Source organism: Orcinus orca, chromosome 7 (genome assembly GCF_937001465.1).
Source record: "Orcinus orca chromosome 7, mOrcOrc1.1, whole genome shotgun sequence".
Taxonomy (NCBI): domain Eukaryota; kingdom Metazoa; phylum Chordata; class Mammalia; order Artiodactyla; family Delphinidae; genus Orcinus; species Orcinus orca.
The window spans coordinates 48,274,617-48,297,024 of record NC_064565.1 but is presented as its reverse complement, the minus strand read 5'-3'; the positions used below and the strand labels follow the sequence as shown (position 1 = coordinate 48,297,024).

Sequence of the window (22,408 nt, the reverse complement as noted above, 5' to 3'; positions counted from 1 at the left end):
CAATGGAAGTGTCAGTGTATCAGTTCATAAGCTAGGTCATAGAAGGCAATGCTGCTTCAGTGTTCGGTCTTTTGGATCAATCACTCTGGGGGAAGTCAGCCACCATGTGTGACGATGCTCAAGCGGCCCTGTGGACAGGCCCACAGAGAAAAGACCAATTTACCAACGCCAACTTGCTAACCAAGTGAGGGAGCCACCTTGAACAAACTTCTGCCTCAGTCAAGCCTTCAGATGATTTTAGTCCTCCAGCCTTTGAATTTTCCAGCTAGACCCCAGAAATCATAAAGTGGAGACAAGCTATCCCCCTGTGCCCTCTCTGAATCCCTGATCCACAGAAACGATGAGATAATACATGATTATTGTTGTTTTAAGCCGCCAAATTTTGGGATGATTTGTTATGCAAGAGATAATTAACATAATACACATGATCACCTAGAAAATATACTCGGCCAAAATTTGAACCTGCATCTGATAATGCCTCCATATTTAAACACAGGTTTAGAAGAAGTAGAGGTGACAAAGCAACATGGTGAATAAATGTGCACAGGGATGCAAATAGCAAAAATCCAGAATATAGGAAATTCTACAGCATAAATGACCCAACTCCTTCAGCTAGTAAATTGGAAAAAAAAAAAAAAGATGAGAAAGGGAACCCATAAATTAAAAGGGACTTACAAGGTATGATAGATTGTATTACTCCCAGTATTTGCTGTCCTCTCCTGTGGGAGACTTATTCTTCCCTTCTCCCCTCTGACATTGGCTTTGGCCATGTGACACTCTTTGACCAATGAAATGTGAGCAGATGTGATGGTTGCTGCTTCTGAGCAGAAGTTTTAAAAGTCATTGTGTTTCAACCATTCATCATTTCCATCTGCCTGGAAGTGGGTGTATCCCAAATAGGGACTGTTTCTTCAGCCCATGGCCAAGAGTGAAGAGGATGCAGAGCTGACTCACAGTGGAAATTCACGTGAGCAGGAAAGAAACCCAAGTTGTCATAAGCTACTGTGATTTTGGAGCTGTTTGCTACCACAGCATAAACTAGTATAATCTGATTCATGCAATAAATGTTTTAATCAAATACAAAAGATAAACCTGGTTAGGATTCCAATTTATGAGACCACAGTAGAAATTTGAATATGGACTAGATATTTAATGATAATTAAGAATTGCTATTTATTTTACAGGTATGTTGACGGTACTGCAGTTTTTTAAGTTTTAAGATTTAGACCTTTATTTATTTATTTATTTTTGGCTGCGTCGGGTCTTAGTTGTGGCACGTGGGATCTTTCGTTGCGGCGTGCAGGCTCTTTGTTGTGGTGCGCGGGCTTCTCTCTAGTTGTGGCGCACGGGCTTCTCTCTAGTTACAGCGCATGGGCTCCAGAGCACCCGGGCTCAGTAGTTGCAGCATGTGGGCTTAGTTGCCCCGTGGCATGTGGGATCCTAGTTCCCTGACCAGGGATTGAACCCGCGTCCTCTGCATTGGAAGGCGGATTCTTAACCACTGGACCACCAGGGAAACCCCTGCAGTTATGTTTAACACAACAAAAATAGTTCTTTTATTTTAGACACATGGTCCAGGGGAAAGGGAAGGTAGGTTAGGGTATAGCTTAGTCATGAGTTGATAATTGTTGAGCTGGGTGTTGAGAACATGACAGTTTATCATACTATTCTTTCTACTTTTGTTAATGCTTAGAAATTTTCATAATAAAAAGTTAAAAAAAACCCAGTCTATCAACTTGAGTCCCAGAGTTGTCCCTTGACTCCCCAAGGTGTACAGAAAATATGGGAGCTGAGAAGATGGAGTTGATCAATTAAGTTTAGTGAGTGAGTAAATAAGGGAGGTGTTTGGAGAAGGTCTCAGGAACAAGACTTCAAAACTGATTTTCAGTGAGGAAGATGTTTCTTCGGGAGCATTATATCAGGTTAGAGCAATATCAGGGTAAGATTTGGTGCACTGGAGAGGAGTGGGGGGCTCTGAAGGTATCAGCTTCCACCACAAGTGTGAAAGGGAACGGGTGTGCCTTAAGTAGAACTGTTATCTCTTCTCTGTCTATGAGCTAAAATCAAACGTAGTATCTGTCTTACCAATTAAAGCACCTGATGCATTCTTTATCTGTGTATTGGGCATTAATGTTTGGAGTTAGGAGATGAACTGGTAGCTTAATTAATCGGCTCCACGCCTCAGCTTGGAATTGCATTACTTCCAGGAACGGTGCCTTCCTTTTGAGTTAATGACAGATTGTTTTCTATTGTTCCCCTTGCCTCCTACGAAGTGTTCTAATTCACTTTTTTTTTTTTTTCTAATTCACTCTTAAAGAGGCTCCAGACTACATTTCCACCATTTGTACTGCAAGGATAGGATTTCCTGTAAGTGGAGTAGACGAAGTAGCTGAGCTTGAGCCATCTTGCCAGTTTCACATCCAAGAGAATGTTAGACAAGAGGACCACTTGGGCTGAGGGAGAGAAGAGGCTGAGCCTGAGCCAGACCCTCTGTCAGGAGACTGTGGGCCGGGACATGGGACTTAGGGAGAGCCAACACAGGCAGCTCTAGAGGGGGAAGAAAATTTGTTGGCGTTAGAGAAGCAGCGGCAACCTCAGTGGTAGCACCTACTGCCCCCTGTCCAAAGGAGCCAAGGGAGGAGATTCTCATTTCACCCTCCGAACTGAGGGTGCTTCTGTCTGGGAAAGGGGGAGAAGACGGGGGTGTGAGAGCAGACATATCTCCCATCCCCTCTCCCACTAGATTGACATTGAAGTTTTGTATTGCTTTGTTTGTGAGATTGAAGTTTGAATATGAATAGGGCTGGGCATTAGAGATAAGACTGGGAAGTTATGGAATTAGACAGAGACATCATAAAGATAAGGGAGTTCACTGCCCAGAGTAAAGGGGGGATTTTACCAGAGGAGGCAGGGAGCAGTTAAACAGCTTCATGTTTACACCCCAATGAATTGCTACGCCTTAATAATCATAGGGTTCTGGACTTCCCTGGTGGCACAGTGGTTGGGAATCTGCCTGCCGATGCAGGGGATACGGGTTCGAGCCCTGGTCCGGGAAGATCCCACATGCCGCGGAGCAACCGAGCCCGAGAGCCATAACTACTGAGCCTGCGTGCCACAACTACTGAAGCCCGCGCATCTAGAGCCCGAGCACCGCAACGAAGAATAGCCCCCGCTCACTGCAGCTAGAGAAAGCCCGCGCGCAGCAACGAAGACCCAATGCGGCCAAAAATAAAAAAAATTAAAAATCACAGGGTTCCTTCATTTCCCCTACCAACATAACAACGAAAAACGAAACGAAACCAAAAAACTTTGGTTCAGGTTTTTAGTGATACACCATCCACTTCAAACTAGACAAAGCTTGTCTTTGGCAATTGCCCTTCTTAATCTTTCCTTCCTTCTTCCTTCTCTCCCTTAACCTGCAGAAAGGATCTGTGTCCTCCTGCTGCCCTCTGTACAGTTAACTAGTGCCAAACCTATGTACCATCAAGGACACTAAAAATAAATATCTATATTTTCTTTTAATATTTTGCTTACTGTGACCTACTTTTGGTTCAATGTCAAAAGCAAAGGGGTGAGGTGTGCCCTAAATAAACATGTCAGTGAACTCTGTCCTACCGTTTTGGCTGCATGGCTTTTGTACTGTCAACCAAAGTTGTTTTCTATAGACAGCAAAAGTTGCAAAGATCTTCCGTGTCAATACACTGATATTCAAGTTCTGAAATTCCACTTGCTTCATCAAAAATCTGTTTGTTTGAAAACTGTTTCCCACTGATAATCCTGGAATTAAGGAGGTCTCGTTAGTGTCTGAGTCACATGTAGAATCACTTCTAACCCACCCACGCAGCTGAAAACACATTTTTCGGAGATTATAAAGTCAAGAGCTGTGAAAGTACCTTGCAAAGAGAGCATTTTGTCAGCTGATGTCATTTTTTAAAAATTTTGTTTATTTACTTTTGGCTGTGCTGGGTCTTCGTTGCTGCACACAGGCTTTCTCTAGTTGTGGTGAGTGGGGGCTCCCCTTCATTGCGGTGCATGGGCTCTAGGCACCCAGGCTTCAGTAGTTGCAGCATGCGGGCTCAGAAGTTGTAGCCCATGGGCCATAGAGTGCAAGGGCTTCAGTAGTTGCGGTGTGTGGGCTCAGTACTTGTGGCTCGCGGGCTCTAGAGCGCAGGCTCAGTAGTGGTGGTGCCCGGGCTTAGTTGCTCCGCGGTATGTGGGATCATCCCGGACCAGGGCTTGAACCTGTGTCCCCTACATTGGCAGGTGAATTCTTAACCACTGCGCCACCAGGGAAGTCCCTATGTGTGTGCTTTAAAGGAATAGTTTTAAATATTCTATTAAACCCTAGGAGTTGTTAATGAACACTTTAAAGTGCTCTAATGGGGAATATACACTCTAGGGGGTGGTTTGTCACCACTGAAGGGCCCTAATCAGGATCCTGGACTTGGAATAGTGGCTACTGCAGCTCCTTTGACTATCTGTTTCTGAACCTACACTAGAGAATTTATTCTTTAGCAATAAGAGATGTTGGAAATAACTTAATAATTTATTGATGACATGGATGGTTATTGAGGTATGTGCACTGCACGGGCATCTTACCCTTAAATGAATGGGGCATAAGTTTTGGGTGAGCCCAGAACAGTGCTCTAGGCCCGGGTGTTTGTTTAGTCCTGTGCTTGCCACTTAGTGCAGGATTCTGTCACCTGATCCGATGAGATGCGTGGCTGGATCCTACTCTACAACACTGTGGTGTCCAGTTCAAGTTTTCCTGATGGGTCTGGTCAGGAGCTACAAGTTCATGGAACTCCAGGCTCTAAGGGGACAAATTGTCAGAGGTTCCACCAGGACACCGACAATTGTGTGCCACCAAACTGGCTTAAGCCAGTTGACAACACTTGATCCACAAACAGTTCTCATGAGACGTATTTAATGAAAAAAAAAAGAGGACCAATAGGAAAAAAAAAAGTCTATGTACAATGACAAAGATTTGAGGAAGTTTCATAGAAATGTGGTTTTGTCTATATAATAATAATAATATCAAAAAATTTAAAACGGCTTACTACGTGTCAGGCACTGTTCTAAACTCTCTCTCTCTCTCCATATATATATTCATTTAATACTTGTCATAACTCTATAAAGAGATACTACTATCACATTATTAACCCCATTTTACTGGCAAGGAAACTGGGGCACACAGTATGACTTGTCCTAGATGATACAGACAAAGTGAGTGGGGAACCTGTGGTTTGAACCCAGGCAGTCTGAATCCAGGCTCTTACTGTTATAGACACTAGTTTCCTTTCTGAAAAATAGCAGTCGGTTAGTGACCAGGAGCCACAGGAGTTTATAGAATTAAAGAAAACTGGACTTGCTTTAAGAGCCCTGGGGGGAAACTAAGGAATTCTGAGGTTTTCCTTGGCTTGAGAAAAGGCCCTTACCAACAAGAGATTTTCCTGTCAAGCATCATTTGGGCAGCAGGGCTTCGGTGATGAATTAAAAATAAAGACCTGTCACTTGGTTGATGATGTGTATAACAGTTTTTCTAGATGCAACAAAGCTGCTGAGTATTAGAAGACTTTGACAAGAAAGGCAGGCAGGTGACAATTTGCTTCTCTTTCCCATATTTGGCTCCCTTCCTTTTCTGTCCCCCTATCCCAGAACAACCGCTCACGCATCTAAGTCACAGCAAAACGTTCCTTCATGAAGCCATATTTTTCTCTGCTCCTTGTACTCCCTCAACCAGGGCAAGAGTTGGGATAATCTGATTACTAGCACAGTCATTTGGTGAACTCTTTACCTGCAGGTATAAATCTGGTCTTGCATCTTGCTTTTGCAAGTTCCTCTCTGGGCGTGGTTCTTAGAGAGACCAGAAACCCACCACCCATAGCCAGCATCCTGTGGATGTCCTTGGCTGATTTACTCATTCTAATTCCCACTACGTAATTTTACCAAGTGTTACCCGAGTGTTGCGAGGTGCATTCAGGGCCTTCTTCCATTTCCCTGTCACCGAGGCAACCTGGTGTGCATCTCCCACAGTCCTCCTTTCCTCAGCCTTGCTCTGCATGTTCTCAGGATGCTGGTCAGTCACTCATTCAACCACATTACACAGAACTCTAGGAAACTGAGCACCAGACTAACATAATGGCTCTGTGGGCTGCCGCATCACCAAAGTTTTAAAGGTTCTAGAATTTTTAGTGTTCTCATAACTGTTACTTACTTGGTAAGTTGCCAATTCATTTTTTAAAAAATTCCCAGTGTTTGCATGTATCAGATTACTTTTATGTAAAAATATAATAAATAGTTAATGTATTCATCCAACTTGAGTTGAGTACTTGGAACCCAATGCTGAAAACTCAGGAGGAATAAGATACAGACCCTGCGGATCCGTTGGAGTTGTTTTGGTTGCAGGTGATAGGAATCCAACTTAAACTAGCTTAAACAAAAAAGGAAATTTATTGACTCATGTAACTGAAAAGTCTGTGTGTAAATTCAGGCATGGCTGGATCAAGGGAGCTCAAATGATTTCATCAGGACTCCTTTTTCTCTATTCATCTCCACTCATCTTTGCCTCTCTTTGTGTGCTGACCTCATTTTCTCTTACTAAAGATAGCTTCCTCCAATATGACCTGAACAAATGGCCTTAAGAAGTTCCAGCTTCTTAAGAATGATCTTCTAAGATCATTCTTAGAGCTCAAAATAGCAGAATAGAGATCCTCTCTCCCTCAGAATCCACATATCAAAATTCAGAAAGATTCTGATTATCTCTAGTTGATCACATGCCTGTTTAACTGACCACTCTGACCAGAGGAATGGAATATTCAAATTGGCCAGGCTTAGGTTATATACTTCCCCCTCAGATGAGGAAGGTTCAACCTGGTTGTATAACACGAAATGTGTTTCCCACACAGAGCAAAGGGTGACTGATAGACAAAAATAATAGATATTCTCTGTGGTAGCCAGCCTCAAAGATGACCCCAAATGATCCTCACTTCCTGGTATTTTTGTATCCTTGCATAATCTTCTACATTGTATCATGTGTGACCAACAGAATCCTACAGAAGTGATGGTGTGTGACCTTCACAGCTAGGTCATAAAAGACATTGTAGACTTTATCTTGCTCTCTCTTAGAATACCTGCTCTGAAGGAAGCCAGCCACCATGTTGTGAGGATGCCCAAGAAGCCTTATGACGAGATCCACATGAAGAGTAACAGAGGCCCTCTGTCAATAGCTGGTACCAACTTGCTAGCCACTTAAGTGTGCCATCTGGAAAGTGGATTTTCCAGCCCTAGTCAAACCTTCAGACGACTACAGCCCTGGCCTACACCTTGACTGCAACTTCATGAGAGAATCAAGCCTGAACTACCCAGCTAAGCTGCTTCTGAATTCCTGAACTGCAGATGTTATGAGATCTGTGAGATAATAAATGTTTACTGTTGTTTTAAACCAGTAAGTTTTGAGGAAATTTGTTACTCAGGAGTAGGTAACTAATACATCCACTATACTTGCTCTCAAGTAGCTTGTTGCCCAGCCTAAAGTCATAGACATTTAAAGGACTAACTCTAATTTGTGAGTGGGAAAGAAAGACAGAGGAGATAGAAAAGAAGCCTCTGTGAGGTTTTCAGAGGAGGCCACTTTTGAGCTGGACTTCAAGGATGAATGTGAGTAGGAATGGAAATCCAGGCCAAGGGAACGGTGCAGGCAAAGATATGAGACTTGAGATTGGGAAATGCAAATAGAATAACGTAGCTGTAGGTAAGGCCGTGGCTCATTAGAATCACAAGAAGGGCTTAAAAAATAGACAGATACTCAAACCCAACCCCTAGAGAATCTGATGATTAGGAAGCACTGGTTTGCGTTTCCAAAGTTGCTTTTGGTCTTCAGTTGGTTGGTTAGCTGTTTGCTGTGGAGGGGTGAGTCTGCAGCAGTGTTTCTCAGTAGGATCTCTGGATCACTTGCTATAGAAAGCAGGAAACACTGGCTCTTGGTTTTTGTTTTTTGGGTTTTTTTAATTGGAGTATAATTGCTTTACAATGTTGTGTTAGTTTCTGCTGTACAATGCAGTGAATCAGCTACATGTATACATATATCCCCTCCCTCTTGGACCTCCCTCCCCGCCCCATCCCATCCACCTAGGTCGTCACAAAGCACCAAGCTGAGCTCGCTGTGCTATACAGCAGGTTCCCACTAGCTATTTTACACACGGTAGTGTATTTATGTCAAACCTAATCTCCCAATTTGTCCCACTCTCCCCTTCCCCCACTGTGTCCACATGTCCATTCTCTACATCTGTGTCTCTATTCCTTTCCGACAAATAGGTTCATCTGTACCATTTTTCTCTTTCTGGCTAACTTCACTCTGTATGACAGACTCTAGGTCCATCCACATCTTTACAAATGACCCAATTTCATTCCTTTTTATGGCTGAGTAATATTCCTTTGTATATATGTACCACATCTTCTTTATCCATTCATCTATCATTGGACATTTAGGTTGTTTCCATGTCCTGGCTATTGTAAATAGTGCTGCAATGAACATTGGGGTACATGTGTCCTTTTGAATTATGGTTTTCTCAGGGTATATGCCCAGTAGTGGGATTGCTGGGTCTTAACTATCAATGGCATTCTTCACAGAATTAGATCGAAAATTTTACAATTTGTGTGGAAACATAAAAGACCCCGAATAGCCAAAGCAATCTTGAAAAAGGAAAACAGAGCTGGAGGAATCAGGCTCCCTGATTTCAGACTATACTACAAAGCTACAGTAATCAAGACTGGCACAACAACAGAAATATAGATCAATGGTACAGGATAGAAAGCCCAGAGGTAAACCCACACACATATGGTCACCTAATTTATGACAAAGGAGGCAAGAACAAACAAGGGAGAAAAGACAGCCTCTTCAATAAATGGTGCTGGGAAAACTGGACAGCTACATGTAAAAGAATGAAATTAGAACACTCCCTAACACCATACACAAAAATAAACTCCAAATGGATTAAAGACTTAAACGTAAGACCAGACACTATAAAACTCTTAGAGGAAAACATAGGAAAAACACTCTTTAACACAAACCACAGCAAGATCTTTTTTGACCTACCTCCTAGGGTAATGAAAATAAAACCAAAAATAAAAAATGGGACTTAATGAAACTTAAAAGCTTTTGCACAGCAAAGAAAACCATAAACAAGATGAGAAGACAACCCTCAAAAGGGGAGAAAATATTCGCAAATGAAGCAGCGGACAAAGGATTAATCTCCAAAATATACAAACAGCCCAGGGAGCTGAATATCAAAAAACCAAACAACTCAATTAAAAAATGGGCAGAAGACCTAAATAGACATTTCTCCAAAGAAGACATACAGGTGGCCAAGAGGCACATGAGAACATGCTCAACATCACTAACTATTAGAGAAATGCAAATCAAAACTACAATGAGGTATCACTTCACACCGGTCAGAATGGGCATCATCAAAATATCTACAAACAATAAATGCTGGAGAGGGTGTGGAGAAAATGGAACCCTTTTCCACTGTTGGTGGGAATGTAAATTGATACAGCCACTATGGAGAACAGTATGGAGGTTCCTTAAAAAACTACAAATAGAAACATAGGCTCTTGGGTCCAAACCAATCCTAATGAAATAGAGTATTTGTGAGGGGGTAGAGTGGGGTCCAGGGACCTGCACTTTAACAAGCATTTTAGAAAATTTTATGCAAAGTAGTGCATTAGTGTACAAGTTTAAGAGATGAGTAAATTATTGAAAACCCAGGAAACAGTTGTTTTGTGGAAATAAGGAGAGTTTCAAGAAAGAGGTGGTAAATTCAAAAATGGATTCACATTCATGCCATAATGATGTAAAAAAATACTTAAGTAAAAAGACTAGCAGGAAATATACCAAAGTGGCCTTGGTTATAGTATGGTGGTGACACTGTAGATGATAGTTTGTTTTCTTTTTTGTAGTACAGGTCCATTCTTTCTATAATTTAAACAATGATTTTCAGAAAGGTTAAGGAGCTGTGTTAATGCTGTGGAGAAATCAAGTTGGACAAGGGTTGAAAAGAGGTCATTGGCCTTGGCAAGTGGGAGGCCACTGGAGACCTTTTGATGAGGGGGTGGAAGCCAGATTACAATGGTTGGATTCAGTGGAAGGGGAGGAAGTGCAGGGAGCCAGTATAGACCATTAGTGCAAAAAGTTTGGCAGCAAAGGCAAAATTTAAAATAAAATTGTTCTTTTTTAAACGGATTATAAAAGTAATACTTGTTTTTTGTTTTTTTGCGGTACGCGGGCCTCTCACTGTTGTGGCCTCTCCCGCTGCAGAGCACAGGCTCCGGACGCGCAGGCTCAGCAGCCATGGCTCACGGGCCCAGCCGCTCCGCGGCATGTGGGATCTTCCCGGACCGGGGCACGAACCCGTGTCCCCTGCATCGGCAGGCGGACTCTCAACCACTGCGCCACCAGCGAAGCCCAATACTTGTTTATTATATAAAGTTGGGTAATACAGAATATTAAGTACAAAATAATTGTCACCCATAATCCCCCCACCCAATGCCAAGCCATGCTAAGATTTTGGTATATTTATTTAATGAATATTTCTCCTTTACAACAGTGCGTTAAGAGAGAGGAAATGGTCAAAATCATCCATATTATTCTCAGATGAGGAAACCAAGGCTCAGAAAGTGACTTTCCTGAGGCCTGAAGAGTCCATAACAAGCTGTTTGATTCCCACAGTGCTTTGGCTTGTATTTACTGGGTGCTCTGCCCTTACCGTGCAGCAGAATTGGCCAGTCAGCCCTTTTCTTGTGCCCCATTGTGTCCTGAACAGATACTTCAGCTGTAGCGCCTCTAAAATTTCACTGCACCTAAGGATTATATACTTAAATCACCAACTAGGCCTGTCCTCTTTGACAGTAGGGCCTAGGTCTCCTTCATCCCAGTATTCCCAAATCCTAGCATGGCATTTGACATAATCACTGTGCAACACGTGTTTCTAGAATGATGGGTAATGCTTTGGTAGAGTAATTAATGCAGTTTTAATTTCCAGTATTTCCTGCTTCTCTGTAATGACTCCCCCATTCCGGCAGTAGTGAGAGTGTTTCATGCCCAGACTGCCTCCAGGTAAGAATAACACAGTAGAACCAGAGTCGCATTCTTGGCTTTTGACTTTCAAATACTCAGGTGGGGTATAAACAACAGTTTTGGAAGACAGGCTGAAAAGCTGTATTACCTCCTCCCTGACTAAATATGGTCTAATTGGGAGGAGATAGGAAAGTTGAGGAAAAGGAAACAAGTAAGATACCGGCGAGTGTTCCTGAGAAAGGGGCCTGGGCGCTATCTCCCACCCTGCTGAACCCCATTCCTGAGTAGAGTTTGTGGAGTAGGTAGAACATCAGAAGCCCCATGCCTCGTGGCAGAGAAGAGGAAGTGGCATAGTAGGGGGGAAATGGCCACATGGAAAATCTAGACCAGCACACTGTCCGACACAAATATATTGAGCTATGTGTGTAATTTTGAGTGTTCTAGTAAGTAGCCACATTAAAGAGAGTAAGAAGAAATGGGTGAAATTAATGTTAAATATTTTATTTATACCAGCATATCCAAATATCATCATTTTAACATGTAATTGATAGAGAAATTATTAATGAGATGTTTTGCATTTTTCTGTACTAAGTTTTTGAAATCTAGTGTGTATTTTATAGTCACAGCACACCCCAGTTTGGAGTAGCCATATTTCAATTAAGTGTCAGACAGAGAAAGACAAATATCATATGATATCACTTATATGTGGAATCTAAAGAAATGGTACAATGAACCTATTTACAAAACAGAAGTTGAGTCACAGATGTAAAAACAAACTTGTGGTTACCAGGGGATAAGCGGGGGGGGGGGGGGGGGGGGGGGCAGGGGAGGAGGGATAAATTGGGAGATTGGGATTGACATATACACACTGCTATATATAGAATACATAACTAATAAGAACCTACTGAATAGCACAAGGAATTCTATTCAATACTCTGTAATGACCTATATGGGAAAAGGATCTAAAAAAGAGTGGATATATGTATATGTATAACTGATTCACTTTGCTGTACAGCAGAAACTAACACAACATTATAAATCAACTATACTCCAATAAAAAATTTAATTAAAAAAAAGAAAAGGAATCAGTACTTAAGGAAATGCAAATGTATAGTAACGATTTTCAGAGAAGAACCATCAGGCTCAAATGTATCTTTTGATATTTGCTCTGCTTTAAAATAATCTATGAAATAGAAATGTGTGATTCCAATTTAAAAAAAGAAAATGTTCAGCAGCTACCTGTGGCTGGAGACCACGCTAGACAGCATGGGCGGGTCTGGACAATCAGACGGAAAATGGTCCCATGGACTGCCTAATCCCACAGCTGAGGACTGGAGACATAAAATGTTTCCTGTGTGCTCAAGAATATCATAGACAAGGACCAAAAAGCCAGGTGACCTAAGGAGATCTTGTTTGGTAAGCAGCTGTTGGCAGGACATAGCTCTTTGCAGGAAAAAGTTCTCTGCAGGAGGCCCCTTTTGTCTTGTCGTTAACCTTAAACAAGGCACCCCCATGATCTACTCATCTCTGGCCCTAGCACACCTTTCAAATCTTTTGATCACACAATACCTTGCCTAACCTGTTGGTTCTTTCTGCAGATCAAAGAAGTAGAAATGAAAAATAAATAATTAACAGATGACCAGATCTCATCCCTAGATTCCCCTTCAGTAATCTCAAGAACAAACTGTGTGAACAAGATAGCATCTAAAGAAAACTCACGAGGAGTGGACAAGCCTGCACATCAGCCTGCACACAGTGGGGGATGGTGACGACTCTGAACCCTTATCTCAATGATTAACTGAGAGTACTTCCTTTTTTCCCCTGAAAAACTTTCACGGCTGAGCAGAATCTTCAGAGGTGGTTTTTGGGGGACACTGAGTCCACCCTCTCCCCAGATTGCCAGTGTTCTGATTAGAAGGATCTTTCCTCTCTACCAACATTTTCCTCTTGAGTATTGATTTTTGAGCAGCGAGCAGTTGGACCTGATGTGGAAACAGATTCAGACTGAGGGGAATCTGATCTAGTGCTGATCTGCATGGACTGAGTGGACAGAGGGCCATGGGAATGCTTCAGTGGATGTCATGGAGAGATGACTGTCCAGGCACCCAAGACCCACCCGTCTATACACATCCACACTCTATAAACCCCCAGGAACTTGGATACCACCTGGGGAAAGATGAAACCCCAACCTGAATTGTGCCTCCTGTATTGCATGGAGTCTTAACCACTGGACCGCCAGGGAAGTCCCCAGAAATTTGTATCTTGATTGGGTTATTAGAGGATTGCTGATTTGGATGACATTGTGGCTATGTGGGAAAATGTCCTTATCTCTTAGACATGAATATAAAAAAATTAGGGGTAAAATATCAGGTTACTTGTAGGCCGATGTTCATAGCAGCCTTATAGTAGTCAAAAATGGGAACAACTTAGGGGCTTCCCTGGTGGCGCAGTGGTTGGGAGTCCGCCTGCCGATGCAGGGGACGCGGGTTCGTGCCCCGCTCCGGGAGGATCCCACATGCCGCGGAGCAGCTGGGCCCGTGAGCCATGGCCGCTGAGCCTGCACGTCCGGAGCCTGTGCTCCGCAATGGGAGAGGCCACAACAGTGAGAGGCCCGCGTACGGCAAAAAAAAAAAAAAAAAAAAAGGGAACAACTTAAATGTCTATCAACTAATGAATGGATAAATAAAATATGGAATATCTATATGATGGGATATTATTCAGACATAAAGTATTGACTAGTGCCACAACATGGTTGAACCTTGAAAATATTATGCTAAATGAAAGAAGCCAGTCATAAAAGGCTACATATTGTATGATTCCTCTTACATATAATGTCTAGAATAGGCAAATGTATTTAAAAAGATGGAAGGTAGATTAGTGGTTGCCTAGGGCTGGGCATGTGGAAGGAAGTGGGGTTAATGGCTTAAGGATTCAAGATTTCCTTTTGCGATGATGAAAATGTTCTTAAATTGATTGTGGTGATGGGTTGCACATATCTGTGAATATAGTAAAAAACACTGAATTGTGCACTTTAAATGGGTGAATTGTATGGCATGTGACTTACACCTCAATAAAGCTGTATTTACAAAAGAGGGGAAAAAGTCATGCTCTATAATTTTGTTTAAAACAACTAAGAGAAAAAAGGAGCAAATATGGCAGAGTTAACATTGTTAAACCTGGGTGCTGGATATGACAAGCGTTCATTATACCATTCTCTCTACCTTTTTGTATATTTGAAATTTTTAAAAAATAAAAACTGGATGGTGGTAATTCTCGCTGAACATCCATGCCCTTACGCATCACTTTTAGAAGGCATTCCCTTGCTTTTCCTAATTGCAAAATAAAATGGAGGAAGAGAGCATCATTCCCTCTTTGGGGACTGCATGAGGGGTAGTAAATATTATTTCATTTCCTCTGCTATTGATAAGCTCTCTGGGGAGCAATCAGGTGATCACCAGAGAACTGGGCTCTGGGGACCACTGATGGAAATGACCCCTCACACTTCCAGGTCACCACATAGCTGTGTGAAGGACAGAATCATGGAAAAGAAATGCAAAGAAGGGAGACAGAGGGAGGAAGGGGCACTAGAGTTGTGTCTAACTGTAAGAAAATTTCATTTATAAAAATAAAATCACAGAGAGCAGATTAGGAGACAATTACTTGCACTATAGAAATATTTCTAATGCTTTATAAAAACATAAAATTAAATTTTTTCATGGCACAACACTGTAAATCAACTATACTTCAATAAAAACATAAAATTAAAAAAATTTTTTTCAATAGGTATATATATGTGCAAATACATGGGATAAGAAAAGCCAATAGGTGTATAGCACTATGTTCATTGTTCCACTTTCCGAATAATTAACTCATTTAATCCTTATTATAATCCCCATTTTACAGCCAAGACCATTTAGGTTGAAAACCCACACAGCCACTAAAGGACAGACCAAAGCTTCCAGGGTCACACTCTTAACCGCTACGCTTGACCGCCCCCGCGTGAGACACAAAAGGGCTGGTCCCCTCCTCAGAGGCCACCACTGTTACCAGCTTCCTGGGGATCCTTCCAGAAGATAGATAATTCAAGGAAACTTTTCTTTTGTAGGCTCATTCAAGCCCATTTTTCAATCAGCAGTTTGGAGAACAGATTCAGATGCTCCCTTCCATCCACATGGTAAGTTCTGACCCATAAACTATGAAGTCCCTGAGGCGCCCGTGGAGAGGCACAGCCTGTTATGTTGCCACCTGTAAACCACAGACCCACAGACAAGGGGCCTCTGATTTACTAGGCTTCTCCCTGCTGGTCCACAGAGCCGTTAATCTTCTCCCCTGGGGCAGAGTTTGACAGCTCCCAAAGGTCCCAGTGAAGTACTCTTTTCAAAGTGAAATTCTCAGTCAAATAAACTTGAAACAGACTTGGTCTGGATCCAGGTATAGAACCGACCCGCTCCTTGCCTCCAGCCAGTCGTTGGCTACACTTCACTTCCTGGGTTTTTTGAGTCCTCTGGTGCAGGCTACGCTTTTCCTTCAATAAAACAGTGATTTAAAACCTTCATTCTTCCTGTTTTTAAATTGTGCCAGGGCTAATTATTCTTTCTTCATCAAAGAGTACACAAAAATCAACCAGAGCTCTGTAGCCAGCCACCCCCATGGTGGATAATCAGGTAAACACTTTCTCAGACCCATCGATCTGGCTGGTGGGAAGCAGCAGCACAGCACAGGGAGATTGGTTTGGTGCTTTGTGATGACCTAGAGGGGTGGGATGGGGAGGGTGGGAGAGAGGCTCAAGAGGGAGGAGATATGGGGACACGTGTATACATATGGCTGATTCACTTTGTTGTACAATAGAAACGAACACAGTATTGTGAAGCAATTATTCTCCAATGAAGATCTATTAAAAAAAATCTACTTTTATCCAATAAGAAGTCTATTTTTTCACTCCTCCTTTGTTTTTTCACTTGAAATTTCATTTTGATTCTCTCTAAGCATTCAGTTTTCCCTGAGACATTTAGACTATTCCTTTTCTTAGATTAGTGCCCCCAGGCTCTCTTCACCTCTACCAGGGACTTCAGTGATTTTCTGGCAGTGGTAATAAAAAGGAAAGTTTTCTTCCTTTTCTGTAAACTCTAACAACAACAACAAAAATTGCAAAGAATGATTTCTTGTGGGGCAGTGGCAGGGGAACGTTTTCATGCAGGGGGAAGGTGTCGAGTAAATTTCTAACATCCCCACAGTTTACATTAAAAATTATTAGAAGTCTCTTGCTGGGCACCCCATCCTTCTGTGTTCCTTTTATCTCTGAGTGTACTGATGTGGGATTCATTACTGCTGTTTTGGGATTTTTTTCCTCCTGGCACATGGTAGGGGCTGTAATTCCCTGCCCCTTTAGAATTAAGGTGAGACCACGCGATTTGCTTTGGCCAAAGGAACTTGAGAGGTGACGTGTATCATTTCTCAGGGAAAACTTTAAAAACCCGCGCGTGATGCCTCAGATCCCCATCCCGCTGCTGCAGGGGTTGTAGTAGTAGATGTTAGCATAGATCCTCCACAGCCTGGGTCCTTGCGTGGCAATGATTAAAAGACCCTCCCTCACTGCAATGAACAGTGAAAAATTAACTTTTTTTTTTCTTGCGGTACGCGGGTCTCTCACTGTTGTGGCCTCTCCCGTTGCGGAGCACAGGCTCCGGACGCGCAGGCTCAGCGGCCATGGCTCACGGGCCTAGCCGCTCCGCGGCATGGGGGATCTTCCCAGACTGTGGCACAAACCCGTGTCTCCTGCATCGTCAGGCGGACTCCCAACCACTGCGCCACCAGGGAAGCCCCAACTTTTTTTATGTTAAACCACTGAGGTTTGGGAGCTATTCGTTACAATCTAGCCCCTCTAGACTGATAAAATTTGAAACAACTATAAATAAGTAATGAAGAGCATTGGGAATCTTTGCCTCAGCCCGTGAAGACAAAAGTTAAAGTCTGTTTTTCCATCTGATGGAGAAATCTCAGATAAAATAACAATTCAATTGATTCATTTAGCAAATCTTAATTAAGGACTTACTCTGTTCAAAGCACTATTAACAAGGGTAACAAAAACTTTATTTGATTATCAGGATTATTTATTTAAAAGACACTAAAATTCCAGATAATTCAAAATAGCCAAAACGACTTAGCATCTAAGATGCTGTGCATAGTGCTTTTATTACAATTTCCCATTGCCTCTGAGCATTTTCCAGCTATAAAATTGTTAAAGGGTAGATTTCCCCCAAAAGGTAAAATCATGACTCTCATGCAGATGTAAAATGAACACATGTTAAAGATTTTACTTACTCATTATTCAATGAAGAAACTGGAATTACATTATAACTGGTTCAAAAGAGAAGTCAAAAGAACCACAATTTTCTATGGAATAAAGAAATGTTGAAATGAATTTACAAAGGGACACAAAACTGGAATTTTCACGGGGATGTGGAGCAGGGCAGTTGAGGGATGTGGAGTAGTCAGATTAAACCACCATGCCATAATTCCACCACAGAATTTATTTGTATGACACTAGATAAAAATTATCTTGCATTGCTACCAAATATCTACAAATTCAGAGTTATGAAATAGCTCAAAGTCAGCAAAAGGCTAGAATCCGACAAAGCAAAGGGTATGCTCTAGACAATGCAGTTTTCCATTAGAGACATCCAGTAAGCCCTTTTCCTTATTCTGAATGTCCTTACAGACTGAATTCTCAAAATAAAAAAAAATAATTAAAATAAGTGATGCTATTTACTCAGTGCTAGGCAATGTGCTAAGACCTTTACATACATTATCATTAGATGGATACTGTTATTCCTATTTTATAGATAGGATAACTGAGACCTAACTTTTTTTTTTTTTTTTTTTTGGCCCTGTCTCATGGCTTGCAGGATCTTAGTTCCCTGACCAGGGAGGGAACCCAGGCCCTTGGCAGTGAGAGAGCAGAGTGCTAACCACTGGACTGCCAGGGAATTCCCTAGCCCAGAATTTAAATGAAAGTCTGACTGACTCCAAAGCTTTCAACAGTTTTCAAAGAATATTTAAGATAATGACAAGTTTGGGCTTCCCTGGTGGCGCAGTGGTTAAGAATCTGCCTGCTAATGCAGGGGACACAGGTTTGAGCCCTGGTCTGGGAAGATCCCACATGCCACAGAGCAACTAAGCCCGTGCGCCACAACTACTGAAGCCTTGCGCCTAAAGCCTGTGCTCTGCAACAAGAGAAGTCACCGCAACGAGAAGCCCACAGACTGTAATGAAGAGTAGCCCCCGCTCGCCACAACTAGAGAAAGCCCATGTGCAGCAACAAAGACCCAATGTAGCCAAAAATAAATAAATAAATAAATTTTTAAAAAGATAATGACAAGTTTTAAAAATAATTAATATACAGTAAAATTGACATTTTCATGGTATACAGTTCTATGAGCTTTAACACATGTATAGATTCACTTAACCACAACCACAATCAGGATACGGAAGTGTCCCATCACCCCACAAATCTCTGTGAGCTACTCTTTTGTAGTCACATCCTTCCCCTGCCCCTGGCAACCAATGATCTGTTCTCTGTTGCTATACTTTTGTCCTTTCAAGAATATCAAATAGGGGCTTCCCTGGTGGCTCAGTGGTTGAGAATCTGCCTGCCAATGCAGGGGACGTGGGTTCGAGCCCTGGTATAGGAAGATCCCACATGCCGCAGAGCAACGAAGCCCGTGCACCACAACTAGCGAGCCCACGTGCTGCATCTACTGCAGCCCGCGCACCTAGAGCCCATGCTCTGCAACAAGAGAAGCCACCACAATGAGAAGACCGCACACCACAACAAAGAGTAGCCCCTGCTCGCTGCAACTAGAGAAAGCACAGCAGCAACGAAGACCCAACACAGCCTAAAATGAATAAATTTATTTTAAAAATATATATCAAATAAATTATTTTAAAAAATATATCAAATAAATGGAATAACTCGGTACGTAACCTTTAAAAGATTTTTTTGTGTGGGGGTGATAATTATAGATTCACAGATAGTTGCAAAAATAGTACAGAGAGATCCTGGTACCCTTCACCCAGTTACTCCAATGCTGACATCTTACATAACTACAGTGCAATATCAAAACCAGGAGACTGACCTTGGTCCAGTCCACAGCCATTCCACGTCCATCAGTTTTACATGCACTCATTTGTGCCTGCACAGTTCAGGCACAAAAACAGATGGTTTTCCGTCCAAAGTTTACTTTTTCATTTTTATTGACTCTTCTTCTATGTAGTCTCTTTTCTATATAATTGGAATTATAAGCCAATGTGTGGGCAATTTTCAGAGCAGATTTAATTAATTCATTACTGTGATTGGATAAATACATCATCTGTGGTTCTTGGTGAATGGCTTTGCCCCGAGGTCCACAGACATGGCTAATAAAGAGCAAGTAGGACACTGAGGTACCTTCTTCATATACGAGAAGTAGTTTCCATTTGTCCCTCCAGATTGACTCTCTACTCTTCTCCTCACCTGGGGGTGCCAGATTCAGCAAAGAAAAATACAAGATGAAGAGTGAGGTCAGGTGTTTTCCTCCAGCTCCTCCCTTTCTGGTTGCGGAAGGTTGGCTGTGTCCCTCTATCAAGCCGCGGCTCCTGCAGGTGCCCTCTCTTACAGCTAGAGATACTCCCTGGGCCCAGTAACTGCTCTCTTCCCTGATCCTGGGGCCTAAAGGGGGTCACGGTTCTCTGTGTTGCAAGCCTCAGAACGCTCACCATCCCTTTCTGTTCTCCCTTAACCCTCACACCCTGAAAATGGTCCCTTCATTAAATTTGCCTCAGTTCCCCACTTGAAAGTGCCATCTGTTTCCTGTCAGGACTCTGACACAAAGTGGTTCTGATTAGTGGAGAATACATCACATGTTTTGCAAAAAGATAAATTGTAAATTGAACCATAGAGTTATTATTTTTTTTCATAAATTTATTTCTTTTTGGCTGCATTGGGTCTTCGTTGCTGCACGCAGGCTTTCTCTAGCTACGGTGAGCACGGGCTACTCTTAGTTGTGGTGTGCAGGCTTCTTATTGCAGTGGCTTCTCTTGTTGCGGAGCACACGGGCTCCGCAACAAGTTGTAGTTGTGGCGCACGGGCTTAGTTGCTCCGCGGCATGTGGGATCTTCCCGGACCAGTGCTTGAACCCGTGTCCCCTGCATTGGCAGGCGGATTCTTTTTTGTTGTTGTTGTTGTTTTTTAAATTTATTTTTGGCTGCATTGGGTCTTCATTAGTAAGCGCGAGCTTTCTCTAGTTGTGGCGAACAGGGCTACTCTTTGTTGCGGTGCATGGGCTTCTCACTGCCGTGGCTTCTCTTGTTGTGGAGCACGGGCTCTAGGCATGAGGGCTCAGTAGTTGTGGCTCGTGGGCTCTAGAGTGCAGGCTCAGCTGTTGTGGTGCACGGGCTTTGTTGCTCCGTGGCATGTGGGATCTTCCCGGACCAGGGCTGGAACCTGTGTTCCCTGCACTGACAGGTGGATTCTTAACCACTGCGCCAGCAAGGAAGCTGGGCAGGTGGATTCTTAACCACTATACCACCAAGGAAGTCCCCCATGGAGTTATTGATTAACATAGCTTTATGTCTATGGGCTTGCATAGCTTCAAGAATGCTTTAGCTTAATTATGATAGTTTCTGCTTTATAACAAAGCAAATCAGTTATACGTATACATATATCCCCATATCTCCTCCCTCTTGCGTCTCCCTCTCTCCCACCCTCTCTATCCAGGCCTCTAGGGGGACACAAAGCACCGAGCTGATCTCCCTGTGCTATGCGGCTGCTTCCCACTAGCTATCTAATTTACATTTGGTAGAGTATATACGTTCATGCCACTCTCTCACTTTGTCCCAGCTTACCCTTTGCCCTCCCCATATCCTCAAGTCCATTCTCTAGTAGGTCTGCATCTTTATTGCCGTCTGGCCCCTAGGTTCTTCATGACCATTTTTTTTTCTTAGATTCCATGTATATGTGTTAGCATACGGTATTTGTTTTTCTCTTTCTGACTGTCTTCACTCTGTATGACAGACTCTAAGTCCATCCACCTCACTACAAATAACTCAATTTTGTTTCTTTTTATGGCTGAGTAATATTCCATTGTATATATGTGCCACATCTTCTTTATCCATTCATCTGTTGATGGACACTTAGGTTGCTTCCATCTCCTGGCTATCGTAGATAGAGCTGCAATGAACATTGTAGTACATGACTCTTTTTGAATTATGGTTTTCTCAGGGTATATGCCCAGTAGTGGGATTGCTGGATCATATGGTAGTTTTATTTTAGTTTTTTAAGGAACCTCCATACTGTTCTCCATAGTGGCTGTATCAATTTACATTCCCACCAACAGAGCAAGAGGGTTCCCTTTTCTCCACACCCTCTCCAGCATTTACTGTTTGTAGATTTTTTGATGATGGCCATTCTGACTGGTGTGAGATGATATCTCATTGTAGTTTTGACTTACATTTCTCTAATGATTAACAATGTTGAGCATCTTTTCATGTGTTTGTTGGCAATCTGTATATCTTCTTTGGAGAAATGTCTATTTGGGTCTTCTGCCCATTTTTGGATTGGGTTGTTTGTATTTTTGATATTGAGCTGCATGAGCTGCTTGTGAATTTTGGAGATTAATCCTTTGTCAGTTGCTTCATTTGCAAATATTTTCTCCCATTCTGAGGGTTGTCTTTTCATCTTGTTTATGGTTTCCTTTGCTGTGCAAAAGCTTTTAAGTTTCATTAGGTCCCATTTGTTTATTTTTATTTCCATTTCTCTAGGAGGTGGGTCAAAAAGGATCTTGTTGTGATTTATGTCATTGAGTATTCTGCCTATGTTTTCCTCTAAGAGTTTAATAGTGTCTGGCCTTACATTTAGGTCTTTAATCCATTTTGAGTTCATTTTTGTGTATGGTGTTAGGGAGTGTTCTAATTTCATTCTTTTACATGTAGCTGTCCAGTTTTCCCAGCACCACTTATTGAGGAGGCTGTCTTTTCTCTACTGTATATTCTTGCCTCCTTTATCAAAGATAAGGTGACCATATGTGCATGGGTTTATCTCTGGGCTTTCTATCCTGTTCCATTGATCTATATTTCTGTTTTTGTGCCAGTACCATACTGTCTTGATTACTGTAGTTTTGTAGTATAGTCTGAAATCAGGGAGCCTGATTCCTCCAGCTCCATTTTTCTTTCTCAACATTGCTTTTGCTATTCGGGGTCTTTTGTGTTTCCATACAAATTGTGAGATTTTTGTTCTAGTTCTGTAAAATGCCATTGGTAGTTTGATAGGGATTGCATTGAATCTGTAGATTGCTT

General features: G+C 42.3%; 1 long non-coding RNA gene and 1 other non-coding gene across 2 annotated transcripts in view; one reads left to right on the top strand and one right to left on the bottom strand.

Annotated features, from left to right (window-relative positions):
* LOC125964950 (uncharacterized) overlaps nt 1-21,556 on the bottom strand; it is a 340,974-nt gene extending 319,418 nt beyond the window's left edge. The window contains exon 1 of the long non-coding RNA XR_007478280.1: nt 21,400-21,556. This is a non-coding gene — a long non-coding RNA (uncharacterized LOC125964950). The remainder of the gene's footprint in view (nt 1-21,399) is intronic.
* LOC117200228 (U2 spliceosomal RNA) lies at nt 2,038-2,223 on the top strand. Its single transcript, XR_004481708.1, has one exon. It is a non-coding gene; the product is annotated as a U2 spliceosomal RNA (small nuclear RNA).
* Nucleotides 21,557-22,408: the final 852 nt, after the last annotated feature.